Raw genomic sequence first — 19,844 nt, forward strand, 5'->3', positions numbered from 1 at the left:
TCCATATAATAATGTAATGGGTTGGGGAAAACTCCTCGTGAGGTAATATGCCCCCAACATGATCAAGTTATTTCAATACATTAAGCTTAGTAGATACGTTTTTTTTTTACTTTTTATCAAATACATATGTTTTGTGCAGGAATTCACACATTCACTGTGCAGATGTTGGGTTGTCCAAAAGAGGGAGACAGAGGAGAAGGTGAGATACAGACAATGGTTTCAGTGCTTAGAATAGCTGTCCAAGTGTTTGCATTATCATTAGATCAATTATTTAATTGAACATGTTGTCATCGATAGGGCTTCATCTATCAAAAACTGATGTATCATTCCTAGTCATGGTGCGTGTCTCTGGACAGAGGGCCTCCGCATCCCAGCTGTTGAGTAGAGAGGACAAGGAAATGGGGATCTATCCACACAAAAGTTAGGAGAAATGCCAAACAGATGTTATTGCCACCATCCTGTCCCCTCAGCCATTGATGGGGAAATGCAGGCTTTTCAAATATCTCCTGCACTTCAAAGGGAGAGGTCAGACCTTGGCCCTGAAGGTCACAGAGTTTGTTGCTGTGGTTCTATGCCATGTTGGAGTCACTGATATTTGTGAAGGGTAGCCTAGGAAAGGGTAAGGTAGTCTAGTTCAACTCATTGAACTCTCTCAGTGAGAACCCAGAGAGACTATAACCACACCAGTGGAGGCTGCTGAGGGGAGGATGGAAGGGTACCAACCACATGGAAACCATGTCTTTGATGTGTTTGATTTCATTCCATTGACTCCATTCCATCCATTATCGTGAGCTGTCTTCCCCTCAGCAGCCTACGCTGAACCAAACAAGTAGTTATTTTTTACTAATACAATAAAAATACACTCCTATGCCTTTGTTAGCCTTAATTGTCATCAACATGTCAGACTCACATCCAACTTATATTTTCACTCAATCTGTCGCTCTTTTTTTTCTGAGACAGTGTAGTATAAACTATCTTTAAAACCATTAATTCACCTGCAATTACTGAATTACTGGAAATCAACCAAAACATTGCCATCCCATGTTAGGGCAGAGGAACAACGGGCCATCTGTAGCTACCAAAACATATTTTATTAAACACATGTTGCTGCTGTGGTTCTATTGGGTGGTTTGTGGACTGGTCACTGGTCAGTAAATAAAAGCTACTATAAGAGATAAAGACAGTGGAGGGCAGGAAAGCCAGGCCCCCACTGTCCCCTCAAAGAGAGGAAGAGAGGCCTTTCAGAGCTTTTAATTGGCTCCCGGAGGAGGCCCTTATTTATGTTTTCAGTTATTCTCAGTTTTGCCCCTTCCTGCTCCATTCCTCTTTTGAGCAGGACACTCCGTTTCCCTGGAAACCAGGGCTTCATTCTCCCAGCCAGCTGCAGATTAGTTCAGCGGTGGGGGGTTGGGGTTATGGGTTGAGCTGATGATGGAAATGGAGAGGAGGAGGGAGGGAGGTACTATAGGGAGGGAGGTACTATAGAGAGGGAGGGAGGGGTCCATGAGAGGAGGGGTGGGAAAGTTTGAGAGAGAGAGAGGCAACATCATTGAAAGAGAAGATAGTCAGAGTGAGTGTTTGAGAGAGAATAACTGAAAACATTTAGGCTGAAAGGGGAGGGACTGCCTAGTCCTTTTTCAAACAAGTTTGTGGAGAAACTTGGAGAAGCTCTTTGGCTGCTTGGAAGAAGAGGCAAGGGGCTATGTTAAGTGAGAGAGCAGCTCGGAGGCAGGGGTAGGGGTGTAAAACCAAAGGAGAAAGGGGATAAATGACATTTTGATCTAAAGGAAATCATGCGAGTGAATGCTGCCTCATCCAGTGTCAGATTTCACAAAATGAAAACCCAGTGCAAGAGCACTTCTACAGGGCTCATCCAGCTGAGAAAGGTATGGCAAAATGAGCCTTTAAACAGTGTGTGTTAACTGTGTGTGTATGTGTTTTGGTTTGGGGGGATTTCCTTTAGTACTTTCTGTGAATCTTTTTTTTACTATGGGACTGAAACAGTAACATGCATATTTAATGTGTATTTATTGTAAGTTTGACTGTTTTGTATATTTTGAATTCCACACACTATGCACAGGTATAGTATCTTTGTGTCGGTTGTATGCTTATACGTCAAATCAAATCAGAAAAATGTTCTAAACATTTTCATGGGATTAGTAACAGAATAAAACAACAATAACGATACTATACAAGGAATACCGGTACTGAGTCAATGTGCTGGGGGTGGGAGGTAATTGAGGTAATATTATGTACATGTAGGTAGGGGTAAAAATGACTTGGCAATCAGGATAGATAATAAACAGAGTAGCAGCAGAGTACTGTGTGTGTGTGTGTGTGTGTGTGTGTGTGTGTGTGTGTGTGTGTGTGTGTGTGTGTGTGTGTGTGTGTGTGTGTGTGTGTGTGTGTGTGTGTGTGTGTGTGTGTGTGTGTGTGTGTGTGTGTGTGTGTGTGTGTGTGTGTGTCAATATGCAGAGTCCAGTGAGTGTGCATAGAGTCAGTGCAAATAAAAAGGGGGTTAATGCAGATGTGGGTGTGTGCATGCTTGTGTGTGTGGCTGTGTGCAATGCATGCATGTGAACTTGTGTGTTTTCACGTGTGCTTTTGTATATGTTTGTACAGTACTTTGATAGTACATTGACCACCAACATGTAAAGTTCATATGAGCATATCAAATTAGGTATCAAATGAAAGCTGTGTCTAATTTTATTTTTTTAATTATTTAAGGCATATATTTTACAAAAATGTATACCAATTTCCATCCTAGAAATTAAGAATAAGCAAGGGCTTTGATTTCTGGTCAAACAGATTAAAAGGGGGTCTTAGAAAACACCAATCATAGACGTCTATGTTTCACAAGTTTGGACAGCAATACAGTACAGTACAGTAGAGCACAGTAGAGTACAGTATTGAAAAGAAAAGTACAGTATAGTTCAGTACAGTTAAAACAAGTAGTGTATAGTTCAGTACTGTCTTGTACTGTACAGTAGAATAGTAGAAGTAGTACAGTAGAATAGTGTGGAGTAGAATTCAGTACAATACACAGTAGAGCACACTAGAGTTGAGTACAATAAAGTACTGTACTGTACTGAACAATACTCTACTTTACTGTACTGTATTGAACTCTACTGTACGAGAGAGAGAGAGAGAGAGAGAGAGAGAGAGAGAGAGAGAGACAGAGAGAGAGAGAGAGAGAGAGAGAGAGAGAGAGAGACAGAGAGAGAGAGAGAGAGCAGTTTAGCCCTGGCTGTGCATCTCATTCTCTCTCTGGAGGAAGAGGTAGCTACTCTGTTAACTTTTCATTAAACCTGTGAAGGTAAGCTCTGGGTAGTATAGCACAAGAGTTTGTTGCGATATAAACTGTTTGGTGGAAACAATGGTGGCTGGAGAAGTAGGGTGAACTGAAGTTAACAATGCTGCTACACAATACAATTACCATAACACCAGTTGGGGGCTTCCTCAAGGAAAGCTGGACTGAATGAAAATATCGGCAGTATAATGGCCTTACTAAAGAGCTCAGTGACTTTCAACATGGCACCGTCATAGGATGCTACCTTCCCAACAAGGCGGTTCATCAAATGTCTGCCCTAATAGAGGTGCCCGGGTCAACTGTAAGTGTTGTTATTGTGAAGTGGAAACGTCTAGGAGCTAAGTGGTGAGTTCCAAACGTTCTCTGGAGGCAAAGTCAGCACAAGAACTGTTTGTTGGGAGATTCTTGAAATGGGTTTCCATGGCCGAGCAGACACACCCAAGCCTAAGATCACCATGTGCAATGCCAAGCGTCAGCTGGAATGGTGTAAAGCTCACCACTATTGGAATCTGGGTCCGTGGTAACGCATTCTCTGGAGTGATGAATCACGCTTCACAATCTGGCAGTCAGATGGACGACTCTGCGTTTGGCAGATGCCAAGAGAGCGCTACCTGCCCCAATGCATAGGGCCAACTGTAAAGTTTGGTGGAGAAGGAATGATGGTCTGAGGCTGTTTTTCATGGTTTGGCTTAGGCCCCTTAGTTCCAGTGAAGGGAAATTTTAACATTACAGCATGCAATGACATTCTAGACGATTCTGTTCTTCCAACTTTGTGTCAACAGTTTGGGTAAGGCCCTTTACTGTTTCAGCATGACAATGCCCCCGTGCACAAAGCGAGGTCCATACAGAAATGGTTTGTCGAGATCGGTGTGGAAGAACTTGACTGGCCTGCACAGAGCCCTGTCCTCAACTCCATCAAAAACCTTTGGGTTGAATTGGAACGCAGACTGTGAGCCAGGCCTAATCGCCCAACGTCAGTGCCTGACCTTTACCTCAATCATGACTAGGTCGGTTAGTGGAAATAAAAGTATAGGGTTTGTCGCTGGCAATACAGTACATATATAAAGAAAAGTAGACAAAAAACGTATTGGTTTGAAAGATGTACGAGAGCCATAGAAAGCTCTGTGTGATGTCATGTCATACAGTTTACCAGGAACCTCTCCAGTGTTTTTACAGGACTTGTTTTTAAAAGATAGCTATCATTCATCATCTTAAATGGTTTTGACCTCCCCCAGGTCCTCACTAATTCCTACTGTGCAATGTTCCATTTGCTTTTCTATGTTCCTTCATGAACAACTGGATTTTTGTGGGACATTGACAACTGGAGTTCCATCAGACATGTCATGAGTCTTCCCATTGGGCACAGAAGACAATCTAACGTTAAGTTTACGTTGATTCAACCAGTGTGTGCCCAGTGGGTTGCTCTTTTGTGGTGATGGTAGCTAGTTTGATATTTCAAAGGTCTTGATTATCTCTTTAGTTAATTCAACCAGGAGTTCTGTACTGCAGGGCACTTTTGTACTGTTTCAAGGGTGCCTTTTGTTCTGTGGTGAGAAGTACTGTAGGCCATTAGTGAGAGAGAGTCTGTTTTTCTGTTTTGGTTTGTAACATAATATATATATAATTTGCCAGTTAGCAGAAGTTTTTATCCAGAGTGACATACAGTCATGCATGCATTTTAAGTATGGGTCCCAGGAATCAAACCCATTGTCCTGGGATTACAAGTGCCATGCTCTACCAACTGAGCTACAGAGGTCATGGTACTAAACTACCTATAATCCTTTAGTAAGTCAGGACTGTTGGGGAGCAAGAACCCCTTATTTGTTGTTATCGGACATACTGCGCTGTTTGATTGGAAGGGCTGTTAACATTCTCTGGAGTGGAGAAAGAGAATAGCAGGATGACTCTATGTGGCGCAATGCTGCTCGCTGCTTCCCTTTGTAGATTTAGGTTTCCCCAGCCAGACACTTAATCAATCATTCACACACACACACACACACACACACACACACACACACACACACACACACACACACACACACACACACATAAAACCAAAAGGCAAATGAAAGAGCTCGTGCAGTCTTAAATCCCAGTAGATGTTTGGAGAATGCTTTTTCAATACAGCGACATTGTAAACCTCTTTTTCAAGGAACTCAAAAGACAGATGTTTAATATTGTGTCAACTGTGTCATATGTCACAATTGAATCCTAGCTGGTTTGTGAAACCATCTTGTATTGGATAAATTAATCGCTGTGTATCACATGTGTTGAGTCATAACAGTGCTGGGCCAAAAGTCATAAATTGTTATCATCGGTGCCCACTGGGACTTTATCAATGACAGAGCAAGCTGTCTCTTCGCAAGCAGTAGGGTTATGCGATGCATTTATAGTGTGTGTGTGACATATGTGACGTGTCCCCTCTCACCAGAGGTCCATTATTCTGAGTTTAGAACAGTGACAGCAGGTCTTTGAGCGGGACACGGCCATATCGCCCTCTTACAGGAACCTACTGGGGCCCAAAGACTGCTGCCATGGACACGCTGCTGTGGTTACCATGGCGACATAGTCCGAATGTGTCCTGCGGTGTTAGTGAAGGGATTCCTGATGTGCTCTGGTGTATTGTCTGAGAGGTAGGGCGAGCCTAAAACTTTAGTCATTATCACACTAAGGCTTCATCTGTAGCCCACACTCACCATACACATGCATGCATGCAGGCATGCACACACACCATCCAAGACCATATCAAAATACTGTCAGAACAGCGTAGCCTGTTAAGTTCCACAGCGACTCAGTGCCTCAGTGCTGTGTTGAAACGTGCAGTAAAAGGAAGACAGACTGTGGCTGTGGGGAAATTGGTGCTGTGATTTCAATTAGATCATTTAACAAGACATGACAGCTAATATCGCTTCCCTGCTGTTTTGTTTGCATAGAGTAACTACAGTGCATTACAGTAGTGTAGCGTAGCCTACCAGGGGAAAGAAAGCAGAGTCAGGTAAGTCTGTACCGCACCCTGTTAGATGTGGGGTAGAAGAGCTAACCAGTCATAATGTGGCCCATCCAAACCCCAATGTTGTTGGCTGGCTCTGGGCAACTCTGCAGCCTGTGTGTCTACTGGCAGTGTCTCACACACACATGGGCGGACACACACACGCACACTTTTTTTCCTGGGCTTCAGTCCCTTTCGCCACACCGCCACAGAGGGAGAATTAGAGTATTGGGCACGTTCTTGTTTGGAAGGAATGTGTGTGTTTGGAAGCGGAACTGGCAACTCTACCCAGAGGGTCGTTCTCGTGTGGCTACACCGAGGACACAGCTTGTTGACTTTGGCTGCTGTGGCCATGCTCTGCGCTGGGCTCACAGTAAAGGTGGAAAATAATATTATTCCATGTATAATAAAACATGAAGCCTACTTTCGGCTCTCGGTTGTTCCAACTACCACACTTAATGGAATATACCATCTTGTTTGGAGAATAGGGGGCATCTTAAGTTATTATTTTTGACACAATTTGTAGCGCTTTCTATTCCAATGTTTCAGTTAAAAGATCCAAATAAACCAAATATAATGTCAAACTTCTAATTTTAAAAAATATATAAAAAACAGAAAACAGAAACTGTTGAAAAGAATGCTGCTGACAATTACAGATCCACTGTTTGATGAGAATTCAAAGAATGTCTGGAGATTCACCCAGGTGTAACACCTTAATGAGCTTGGCTTTAGTAGTCTAGCCAGTAGACACACACTGCAGATTGGCACCTTTGATCATGCCTTTGATCGCTTGCAGTGTCTGTCTGTCTCCAACAAGATCACACTACCTGCTGCACAACTATTTTGTTTCAGTTTTCTATGAGCTCTCTTTTGGCTTACACTCTGTGTTGTTTTTTTATTTAGGTTTTATCTCTCTTGAGTTCTCTCTTAGCTTAAGCTCACAGTTGCCGGGCTTTGGGTGTGTAGGGGTCAAAATCATCTGCTCTGCTGCGCTTTGTCTCCAGAAGACCATTTTCCCAAGCTCTCACCTCGCACCAGCCCTCTGGAAGCAGCCAGAGAATTATAAAAATCGGTTCTGCACAGGCGTGCGGAGTGGGAATGGGATGGGAACAGGAATTCTGCTGGGAATTCTCAGGCAGAACCCCAGATATGTGGGCGAAATTTGTCAGTGAGCTCATCTGAGGGAGACTGTGGCAAGGAGAAGAAAACTGAGGAGAAAAGTGAAGAAGTTCCAATGCACCATATACACTGTTGAAGGGATATGCAGGACTATATCAGGTCTAATTGATTGGCCGTAGTGAGAACTAGCAGCAAGGGGTTTATGTCGGTAATGTTCTACTTTCAAAGTAACACAACTCATTTCAAGAGACAACAGTTAATTGTTAATATAACTTGTTTTTCCATCAGCTGTTTGATCTTGGGTTAGAGTATTGAATAGCACATTTCCTTTGTGGAGCAGTTGGGTCTTTCAACAATAGGTACTAGCATTATCTGAAATATAAGACATGTTTCTCACTCCTCTCATTGTGGTTGAGGGCAGGTGAAACCTCATCTAGCTTCATCTGGTGTGTGAGTTGCATATGTTTTTACCTGTTGCTGCATAGCGTATCCCACCCCTTGTGAAACCTATATCCACGGCCTCAGCTCCACACAGGAAACTCACAGCCAGGAGCACTTCCATAACTTCCAACACTGCTTTTATTTGGCAAGCCCTTTAGTTAATGACCTGACTGTCACTGGGTGATTTTTTTTTACAGCCCTGTGAACTTTGCACTTTCACTTACATTATAGCTTGATGTATCCACAGCAAAGCACTGTGTTGCGCAATACTTTCTGATTGATGTTGTGTATCTAGAAAAGACAGCTCTTGAGTAAGTCTGATGCAGTGAACACAAGAGCAGGATAGGATTAACTAATGCTGCATCAGACAAAGTTGTAGGTTTATTAAGAAGGCCCTGCAGGTTTGGATCAGCTTATGCATGCCGAAGTTGTAGCTAGATGTATTTAGAAAGAAATCTCGGCTCCACTCAAGAACGCTAGAGTTGTAGGCGTAGGCTATTCAGTAGAGCAAGGTTGGATCATTTAATATATGCCAGAGCCTGCTTTACAAGCGCCTTCGTAGCGTTTAGATCATCGTCAGAACCTCTTCTAACGATGTATCTTTAGTAGCCGGGTTGTTTCCCAGAGTCTTCGTTAGTAACTTGGCACTTAAAAACCTTTGCACTCTTAGAAAAAAGGGTTCCAAAATTGTTCTTTGGCTGTCCCCATAGGAGAACCCATTTTGGTTCTACATAATACCCTCTGTAGAAATGGTTTTACATGGAACCCAAAAGGGTAGTACTTGGAACCAAAAACGGTTCTACCTGCAAACAAAAAGGGTTCTTCAAAGGGTTCTCCTATGGGGACAGATAATGAACCAATCAATCAAATCAATCAAATGTATTTATAAAGCGCTTTTTACATTAGCAGATGTCACAAAGTACTTATACCAAACTCAGTCTAAAACCCCAAAGAGCAAGCAATGCAGATGTAGAAGCACAAGGTTTTAGATAGCACCTCTTTTTCGTATATCTGTCTGACTGACTGCCGATAACTTCAGAACGGAGTTGACTACACATACAGTTGAAGTCGGAAGTTGACATGCACTTAGGTTGGAGTCGTTAAAATTTCAACCACTTCACAAATGTATTGTTAACAAACTATGGTTTTGGTAAGTCGGTTAGGACATCTACTTTGTGCATGACACAAGTCATTTTTCCAACAATTGTTTACAGACAGATTATTTCACTTATAATTCACTGTATCACAATTCCAGTGGGTCAGAAGGTTACATACACTAAGTTGACTGTGCCTTTAAACAGCTTGGAAATTTTCAGAAAATGATGTCATGGCTTTAGAAGCTTCTGGTAGGCTAATTGACATAATTTGAGTCAATTGGAGGTGTACCTGAGGATGTATTTCAAGGCCTACCTTCAAACTCGGTGCCTCTTTGCTAGACATCAGGGGAAAATCTAAAGATATCAGCCAAGACCTCAGGAAAACAATTGTAGACCTCCACAAGTCTGGTGCATCCTTGGGAGCAATTTTAAAACGCCTGAAGGTACCACATTCATCTGTACAAACAATAGTATGCAAGTATAAACACCACTAAGGAAGGAGACGCGTTCTGTTTCCTAGAGATGAACGTACTTTGGTGCGAGAAGTGCAAATCAATCCCAGAACAACAGCAAAGGACCTTGTGAAGATGCTGGCAGAAACAGGTACAAAATTATCTATATCCAATGTTAAACGAGACCTATAACGACATAACCTGAAAGGCCGTTCAGCAAGGAAGAAGCCACTGCTCCAAAACCGTCATAAAAAAAGCCAGACTTCGGTTTGCAACTGCACATTGGGACAAAGATCGTACTTTTTGGAAAAATGTCCTCTTGTCTGATGAAACAAAAATAGAACTGTTTGGCCATAATGTCCATCGTTATGTTTGGAGGAAAAAGAGGGATGCTTGCAAGCTGAAGAACACCATCCCAACCGTGAAGCACAGGGGTGGCAGCATGATGTTGTTTATGTGCTTTGCTGCAGGAGGGACTGGTGCCCTTCACAAAATAGATGGAATCATGGGGCAAGAAGATTATGTGGATACATTGAAGCAACATCTCAAGACATCAGTCAGGAAGTTAAAGCTTGGACGCAAATGGGTCTTTCAAATGCACAATGACCCCAAGCATACTTCCAAAGTTGTGGCTAAATGGCTTAAGGACAACAAAGTCAAGGTTTTGGAGTGGCCATCACAAAGCCCTGACATCAATCCTATAGAAAATGTGTGGGCAGAACTGAAAAAGCGTGTGCGAGCACGGAGGCCTACAAACCTGACATAAGGAGGAATGGGCCAAAATTCATCCAACTTATTGTGGGAAGCTTGTGGAAGGCTGCCCAAAATGTTTGACCCAAGTTAAACAATTTAAAGGCAACGCTACCAAATACTAATTGAGTGTACGTGAACTTCTGATCCACTGGGAATGTGATGAAAGAAATAAAAGCTGAAATTAATCACTCTCTACTATTATTCTGACATTTCATATTCTTAAAATAAAGTGGTGATCCTAACTGACCTAAGACAGGGAATTTTTACTCTGATTAAATGTCAGGAATTGTGAAAAACTGAGTTTAAATGTATTTGGCTAAGGTGTATGTAAACCTTCGACTTCAACTTTACAAGTTGTCAAAGTATTTGCAATCATTACCAAAAAGGATAAAAGAAAGGATAAAATGATGCTTCAAATGAAAATCGAAATGACTGCATTTAAATATACACAGGCTACATGGGCCTATATAGCCTATTTCAATCATATTGAAATAAACTTTGTGTTCAATCAATTGAGTTCTAGTTTGCGACTAGGCCTGTCATCTTTGCCTCAATGTCTTTCATGATCAAATAAAATGTTATTGGTCACATACACATAGTTAGCAGATGTTATTGCGAGTGTAGCAAAATGCTTATGCTTCTAGATCCGACAGTGCAGCAGTATCTAACAGATAATAACAGGTCAACAATTCCACAATAAAACCTAATACACACAATCTAGTAAAGGAATGGGATAAGAAAATACAAAATAAATGGATGAGAAGTGACAGAGCGGCTAAGACGCAATAGATAGTATAGAATAGATAGTGGAGGATACAGTATACAGTATATACATATGAGATGAGTAATGAGAGATATGTAAACATTCTTAAAGTGCCGTTATTAAAGTGACTAGTGTTCCATTTATTAAAGTGGCCAATGATATCAAGTCTGTAAGTAGGCAGCTGCCTCTCTGTGCTAGTGATGGCTGTTTAACAGTCTGATGGCTTTGAGATAGAAGCTGTTTTTCAATCTCTCAGTCCCAGTTTTGATGCACCTGTACTGACCTCGCCTTCTGGATGGAAGCGGGGTGAACAGGCAGTTGCTCAGGTGGTTATTGTCCCTGATGATCTTTTTTGCCTTCCTGTGACAACGGGTGTTGTAGGTGTCCTGGAGGGCAGGTAGTTTTCCCCCGGTGATGCGTTGTGTAGACCGCACCACCCTCTGGAGAGACCTGCGGTTGTGGGCGGTGCAGTTGCCGTACCAGGTGGTAAAACAGCCCGACTGGATGCTTTCAATTGTGCACCTGTAAAAGTTAGTGATGGTTTTTTGAATTCAAGCCATGTTTTTTAAGCCTCCTGAGGTTGAAGAGGCACTGTTGCGCCTTCACCACACTGTCTGTGTGGGTGGACCAATTCAGTTTGTCTGTGATATGTACACCGAGGAACTTAAAACTTTCCACCTTTTCCACTGCTGTCCCATCAATGTGGATAGGGGGGTGCTCCCTTTGCTATTTACTGAAGTCCACGATCATCTCTGCTATTTTGCTGACATTGAGTGAGAGGTTATTTTCCTGACACCACACTCCGAGAGCCCTCACCTCCTCCCTCATAGGCTGTCTCGTCGTTGTTGGTAATCTAGCCTACCACTGTTGTGTCATCTGCAAACTTGATGATTGAGTTGGAGGCGTGCGAGGCCACGCAGTCATGGGTGAACAGAGAGTACAGGAGGAGGATGAGAACGCACCCTTGTGGGGCCCCAGTGTTGAGGATCAGCGGAGTGGAGATGTTGTTTCCTACCTTCATCACCTGGGGGCAGCCTGTCAGGAAGTCCAGGACTCAATTGCACAGGGTGGGGTCGAGACCCAGCTTAATGATGAGTTTGGAGGGTACTATACTATTGAATGCTGAGGTGTAGTCAATGAACATCATTCTTACATAGGTATTGCTCTTGTCCAGATGGGATAGGGCAGTGTGATGTGGAATGGTGATTGCATCGTCTGTGGACCTATTGGGGAGGTAAGCAAATTGAAGTGGGTCTAGGGTGACAGGTAGGGTGGAGGTAATATGATCCTTGACTAGTCTCTCAAAGCACGTCATGATGACAGAAGTTAGTGCTACGGGGCGATAGTCATTTAGTTCAGTTACCTTTGCTTTCTTGGGAATGATGGTGGCCATCTTGAAGCATGTGGGGAAAGGCTGGGATATGGATTGATTGAATATGTCCGTAAACACCAGCCAGCCATCTGGTCTGCGCATGCTCTGAGGACGCGGCTAGAGATGCCGTCTGGACCGGCAGCCTTGCGAGGGTCAACATGTGTAAATGTTTTACTCACATCGGCCACAGAGAAGGAGTGCCCACTGTCTTTGGTAGTGGGTCAGTGGCACTGTATTATCCTCAAAACGGGCAAAGAAGGTGTTTGTTTGTCTGGAAGTAAGACGTCGATGTCCGCGAAAAGGCTGGTTTTCTGTTTGTAATCTGTGATTATCTGTAGACCCTGCCACATACTGTATACGTCTCGTGTTTGAGCCGTTGAATTGCGACTCCACTTGGACTCAATACTGACACTTTGCTTGTTTGATTGCCTTATGGAGGGAATAACTACACTGTTTGTATTCAGCCATATTCCCAGTTGTCTTGCCATGATTAAATGCAGTGGAACGTGCTTTCAGTTTAGCATGAATACTGCCATCCATCCACAGCTTCTAGTTAGGGAAGGTTTTAATAGTCACAGTGGGTACATCATCTCCTATAGACTTCCTTATAAACTCGCTCACCGAGTCAGCATATACTTCATTGTTATTCTCTGAGGCTACCCTGAACACATCCCAGTCCACGTGATCGAAACAATCTTGAAATGTGGAATCCGATTGGTCAGACCAGCATTGGATAGACCTATGCACAGCGCTTCCTGTTTTAGTTTCTGCCTATATTAAGGGAGCAACAAGGTGGAGTCATGATCAGATTTGCCAAAAAGAGGGCGGGGGAGGGCCTTGTATGCATCGTGGAAGTTAGAGTGTGTTACTCGCTCGTGTACTGCATTCGATATGCTGATAGAATTTAGGGAGCCTTGTTCTCAAATTAGTTCTCAAATTAAAATCCCCAGCTACAATAAATGCAGCCTCGGGATATATGGCTTCCAGTTTGCATAAAGTCCAGTGAAGTTCCCTGAGGGCCATCTTTGTCTTGGTTTGAGGGTGGATATACACTGCTGTGACAATAACCGAGGAGAGTTCTCTTAGGAGATAATACGCATTTGATTGTGAGGAATTCTAGGTCAGGTGAACAAAAGGACTTCAGTTTCTGTATGTTGTTACGATTACACCATTGTAACAATCATCGTCGTTAATCATGAAACATATACCGCCACCCTTCTTACCGGAGAGCTGTATATTCTGATTTTTGACTTAGCGAATCAATTATTTTTTTTGCTGAATTCCTGGGGGCAAAAAAAATCCCTTCCTGGCCAGTTTTGGTCTGCGGGCTGCCTGTTTTCGACCCTTGCTCTAGAAGTTGATCTATCATCAGTATTGTGGAATAATTCTAATGGTAAAGTAAGATTTAAATAGAGAAAGCTGACCCGAGAGCAGAGCTGCTTTTCTTCCGATCCTATCACATACATCGTCTAACAACGCACTTAGCGAACATTCTTTCTATGTGCTTGTTTGGGAAACACTCTAAACACGCTCTGGTACATTATAACCCTTACATTTACATTTAAGTCATTTAGCAGACGCTCTTATCCAGAGCGACTTACAAATTGGTGAATTCACCTTCTGACCCTTAAATTACATTGCAACTGGGAAACTAGGGCCAGATTTGTAGCTAGCTAGATGTACTCAGTAGAGCAGGCTTTGGGATTGGCTGGCATTGGTTGTGGTCAGTGGAGCCAGGAGGGTAATTGATAGCAGATTGGGATGAGTGAGGAGCAGCAACATGCAGGAGTCTCTGCCTGCAAGGAGGAGGGGAATACAGGCCTGTAGAGGAGGGGATGGAGGGAGTGTGTAGGAGTGTGATCCAGATGGGTTGAATAGGGATCGTTTACTTCTATGCTTCTCTCTCTCACCAATTCATCTTCCTCTCCTTCTCTTGTTTTCTTTTCCATTCTCTTGCTATTCTCTGTTCTGTCTCTTTTCCCTTGTTCTGTTCCTCTTGTCACCTCTCCTCTTCTCCTCTGCTCTCAAGGTTACTCTTTCCATTTGGGATGGGGTTTGAAATAATTTCACTATTTGAAAAGTATAATTAATTTTTGTCTGTTATCTGGATATTCAAAATAGACGGGTTTTTATAAACATAGCTAAGTTTTTAACCTGAGCGCTGCTGTACGAGGGAGAGGCTGGTGCTCTATCGCTGCAGCTGGCGGTGGTTATATAGGGTGGTGTGTGTTGCGAGCAGACGGAGGGAGAACCAAGACTAGCTAACTTTGCCACAGCCAAGACTAGCTAACTTGTATCCACCACAATATTATTTGTCATCTCATATAGCATTGCCTGTCTTAACTGGAGTACACTAGAGAGGCTAGCTAACCAACTATAGCTAGTTAGGCTAAATGAGGCCACATGCTGTGCTTTCTCCCCAAACCCATTCAGATAGCCTACTGCTTCTCATTTTGCTAACTTTTAATTCCATAATTTTATTCCATTGTGCATTGCATTAGTGAACTCTCACTTCACTTGCTACACATTGAGCGTCTTTGCCACGGTGATTGGTAAACATAATCAAATCAAAGAAAAGTTTATTTGTCACGTGTGCAAATACAACAGGTGTAGTAGACCTTACAGTGAAATGCTTACTTACTGGCTCTAACCAATAGTGCAAAAAAGGTATTAGGTGAACAATAGGTAGGTAAAGAAATAAAACAACAGTAAAAAGACAGGTTATATACAGTAGCGAGGCTACAAACGTAGGCTACATACACACACCGGTTAGTCAGGCTGATTGAGGTAGTATGTACATGTAGATATGGTTAAAGTGACTATGCATATATGATGAACAGAGTAGCAGTAGCATAGAAGAGGGATTGGCGGGTGGTGGGTGGCGGGTGGCGGGACACAATGCAGATAGCCCGGTTAGCCAATGTGCAGGAGCACTGGTTGGTCGGCCCAACTGAGGTAGTATGTACATGAATGTCTTATGACTTGGGGGTAAAAACTGTTGAGAAGCCTTTTTGTTCTAGACTTGGCACTCTGGTACCGCTTGCCATGTGGTAGTAGAGAGAAAAGTCTACGACTGGGGTGGCTGGGGTCTTTGACAATTTTTAGGGCCTTCCTCTGACACCGCCTGGTGTAGAGGTCCTGGATGGCAGGCAGCATTGGCCCAGTGATGTACTGGGCCATATGCACTACCCTCTATAGTGCCTTGCGGTCAGAGGTTGAGCAATTGCCGAACCAGGCACTGATGCAACCAGTCAGGATGCTCTCGATGTTGCAGCTGTCAAACCTTTTGAGGATCTCAGGACCCATGCCAAATATATTTTGTTTCCTGAGGGGGAATAGGCTTTGTTGTGCCCTCTACACGACTGTCTTGGTGTGTTTGGACCATTCTAGTTTGTTGTTGATGTGGACACCAAGAACCTTGAAGCTCTCAATCTGCTCCACTACAGCCCCATTGATGAGAATGGGGGTGTGCTCGGTCCTCCTTTTCCTGTAGTCCACAATCATCTCCTTAGTCTTGGTTATGTTGAGGGATAGGTTGTTATTCTGGCACCACCCGGCCAGGTCTCTGAACTCCTCCCTGTAAGCTGTCTCGTTGTTGTTGGTGATCAGGCCTACCACTGTTGTGTCGTCTGCAAATTTAATGATGGTGTTGGAGTCATGCCTGGCCATATGCAGTCGTGAGTGAACTGGGAGTACAGGAGGGGGCTGAGCACACACCCCTGGGGAGCTCCAGTGTTGAGGATCAGCGTGGTAGTGTGTTGCTACCTACCCTCACCACCTGAGGGCGGCCCGTCAGGAAGTCCAGGATCCAGTTGCAGAGGGAGGTGTTTCATCCCAGGATCCTTAGCTTAGTGATGAGCTTTGAGGGTACTATGGTTTTAAATGCTGAGCTGAGCTGTAGTCAATGAATAACATTCTCTGATGGTCTGCTTGAAACATGTTGGTATTACAGACTCAATTAGGGACGTGTTGAAAATGTCAGGGAAGACACCTGCCAGTTGGTCAGCACATGCCCGGAGCACACGTCCTGGTAAAATGTCTGGCCCCGCAGCCTTGTGTATGTTGACCTGTTTAAAGGTCTTACTCACGTCGGCTACGAAGAGCGTGATCACACAGTTGTCCGGAACAGTTGATGCTCTCATGCATGCTTCAGTGTTGCTTGCCTCGAAGCGAGCATAGAAGTGATTTAGCTCGCCTGGTAGGCTCGTGTCACTGGGCAGCTCACGGCTGTGCTTCCCTTTGTAGTCTGTAATAGTTTGCATGCCCTGCCACATAAGACGAGTGTCGGAGCCGGTGTAGTATGATTCAATCTTAGCCCTGTATTGACGCTTTGCCTGTTTGATGGTTTGTCACAGGGCAGAGCAGGATTTCTTGTAAGCTTCCAGGTTCGTGTCCCGCACCTTGAAAGCGGCAGCTCTACCCTTTAGCTCAGTGCGAATGTTGCCTGTTATCCATGGCTTCTGGTTGGGGTATGTAAGTACAGTCACTGTGGGGATGACGTCCTCGATGTGCTTATTGATAAATCTAGTGACTGATGTGATGTACTCCTCAATGCCATCGGAAGAATCCCGGAACATGTTCCAGTCTGTGGTTGCAAAACAGTCCTGTAGTTTAGCATCTGCTTCATCTGACCACTTTTTTATAGACCAAGTCACTGGTGCTTCCTGCTTTAATTTTTGCTTGTAAGCAGGAATCAGGAGGATAGAGTTGTGGTCAGATTTACCAAATGGAGGGCAAGGGAGAGCTTTGTACGCGTCTCTGTGTGTGGAGTATAGGTGATCTAGAATTTCTTTCCCTCTGGTTACACATTTAACATGTTGATGTTACCAACAAGCTACACGGCAGTTGGCTGTCAGTCTTTTTTATGGTTTGCATCGTGCACATCATAAAACTACATTGAAAAGTTTGCTTTATGAAATTAATCATTAGAAATGCCATGGTACATTTTTTTTATTTATTATTTCACCTTTATTTAACCAGGTAGGCTAGTTGAGAACAAGTACTCATTTACAACTGAGACCTGGCCAAGATAAAGCAAAGCAGTGAGACAACAACATCAATACAGAGTTACACATGGGATAAACAAACGTACAGTCAATAACACAATATAAAAAAAACTATATACAGTGTGTGCAAATGTAATAAGATTAGAGAGGTAAGGCAATAAATAGGCCATAGTAGCGAAATAATTACAATTTAGCATTAACACTGGAATGACAGACGTGCAGATGATGATGTGCAAGTAGAGATACTGGGGTGCGAAAGAGCAAAAAAATAACAACATGGGGATGAGGTAGTTGGGTGGGCTATTTGCAGATGGTCTGTGTACAGGTGCAATGATCGGTAAGCTGCTCTGACAGCTGATGCTTAAAGTTAATGAGGGAGATATAAGTCTCTAGCTTTCCGTTCCAGTCATTGGCAGCAGAGGACTGTAAGGAAAGGCGGCCAAAGAATGTGTTGGCTTTGGGGATGACCAGTGAAATATACCTGATGTATATCCTTGTATGTAACAATGTCACATGGATATTCAAATTTAATTTAGAAAATGCCTTTTCAGTGTTAAAATCAGGTTAAAATAGGCCTATAATAGGCTGGAATTTTTTTTCTCGCAAAGAATTATGTTCACACAAAAATTAATACTAATGTCCGTTCAGATATTCTAATATTGTAAGAACTGTTGAGTTGAGCCCACACCAGTTTCTTCTTCTTCTTTTCTCTGCTTATTAGACTGTGGTGTCAGTAACTTCACCCTAAACCTCTGCATCTGGAGCCTAGTCTTTAAGCACATTGTTAGCCTGCTCGCCGCACCATTTGCAGCGCCAGTCGGATGTGGAATGGGCTGCACTAGGAATAGAAGAGAAGCCCTTACTATTAAAAGCCTGTTATGGTTTCCTGGCTGATAACTGTGGGGTTTTCTGCACATTTACAAGCTCAGCTTTGACAGGTGGAGAGGAATCAGGCCTTTTTCATTGACCATGGAACCTCCTTCTGTATCCTTGTGGAGAGCAGAGCAGAGGAACTGTCCCATTTGTCAAAAGAGGTCTCTGGGTTCATACAGTGGGAGTTTATCTGCCTACACCATAGTGAGTGGGATGGCGAGGGCACAGGAAGTAGTGCTCTTAACCCACATCCTGTCATCCACACTTCCTCTCTGTCTAAGTGTCTGTCATCAAAAAACACAAGGACAAACAAAACAATACATGGCTTCTGAAATGGCAGAGTGGTTAGTCTCTGGGGTTATGGCTGTTCATTATAATTACTCTATATCCTGTGAGGTTGGCTATTGGGGACCCAATGTGGTAATATTTCATTCACTCTCACAGTTTTTTTGTGGGGTAGACACTGACACCCTTGTCTTATAAGGGACTACTTACAGCTGTATGCAGGTAGCCTAGTGGTTAGAGTGTTGGGCTAGTAACTGAATGGTTGCTGGATCAAATCCCTGAGCTGACAAGGTAAAAATCTGTTGTTCTGCCCCTGAGCAAGGCAGTTAACCCACTGTGCCGTGGATGTCGATTATGGCAGCCCCCTGTACCTCTCTGATCCAGAGGTTTTGGGTTAAATGTGGAAGACACATTTCAGTTGAATGCATTCAGTTGTACAGCTGACTTGGTATCTCCTTTATACAATAACAATACATGTGGTACTGGGTGTGAAAAATACACGTCAAGGTTATTTTTAGATTGGATTGAAACATTGTATTGTTTGTGCTATCCCCTTGAGTTCCTGTCTCATTCTGTGGCGAACCTAGTTCTGTTTCTGTCTGCTGTCCATCTTTTAACATTGGCTAACAATGGAGGGAGGGGGCAGGGGCGACAGGACTGAGCAGAGGCGCACCATGCTAGGGGGTGTCCCGCTGGGCCTGGGATGGGACATGGGCAGCGGTGTGTGTGTGTGTGTGTCTGTGTGTGTGTGTGTGTGTGTGTCCTCTGAGTTCCCTTGGGTTGCCTAATAGGGATGTTTGTTTACTACATCCAGCTAGGAAATGCAGGGATGGTTGGAGGGAGGTAGATGGCAAGGGAGAGAGAGAGGGGGCGAGAGGGAGAGAGGGAGAGGGAGCAACGGAAAGGGTAATGGTAACGTGATAAAAGAGTGAGAGGGGGAAGGACAGCGAGAGATAAGTCCAGAGGCCTGTTGTACTTGCGGTCGACCTGCTTGGCTGCTAGCCAGATGCCTGCTATGGAATCGGCTTGAGAAAGAGGCTGGGGCCCTGGACAGGACAGGCCGTAGAGGGGGGGAGGAGGGGAGAGAGCGAGACTGACTGAAATTCCATTGTTTATTTGCCCACCCCCTCTTCCTTCACTCCCTCATACAGCCTTCACCTTCACCAGCCTCTTTCCCCACTCTCTTCCCTCTCTCCCCCCTCTCATGATTCTCTGTCAGACTGAAGCAGGTCAAGTCAGCATGTGATCCAGTGAAGTCCCCAGCACATCATTTGAACTGGCACATTGTGTCATATCTTTCTGTGATCCTGCAGGGCTGACAGCAAATTGGCTGAGCATTACCTCTGGCATACTCTTGTTCAAGGAGTAGTTCCTTCAGAGTAAA

At 43.7% G+C, this 19,844-nt stretch overlaps 1 protein-coding gene across 2 annotated transcripts in view; it reads left to right on the plus strand.

Moving 5' to 3' along the window:
- The first annotated feature begins 1,562 nt into the window (after positions 1-1,562).
- The window catches only part of si:dkey-82f1.1 (DENN domain-containing protein 2A), a 48,120-nt gene continuing 29,838 nt past the window's right edge, over positions 1,563-19,844 (plus strand). For both annotated transcript variants that reach the window (XM_064989850.1, XM_064989851.1), the window contains exon 1: positions 1,563-1,886. The gene's annotated coding sequence lies outside the window, so the exon portion shown is untranslated. The remainder of the gene's footprint in view (positions 1,887-19,844) is intronic.

Source organism: Oncorhynchus masou, chromosome 15, assembly GCF_036934945.1.
Source record: "Oncorhynchus masou masou isolate Uvic2021 chromosome 15, UVic_Omas_1.1, whole genome shotgun sequence".
Taxonomy (NCBI): domain Eukaryota; kingdom Metazoa; phylum Chordata; class Actinopteri; order Salmoniformes; family Salmonidae; genus Oncorhynchus; species Oncorhynchus masou.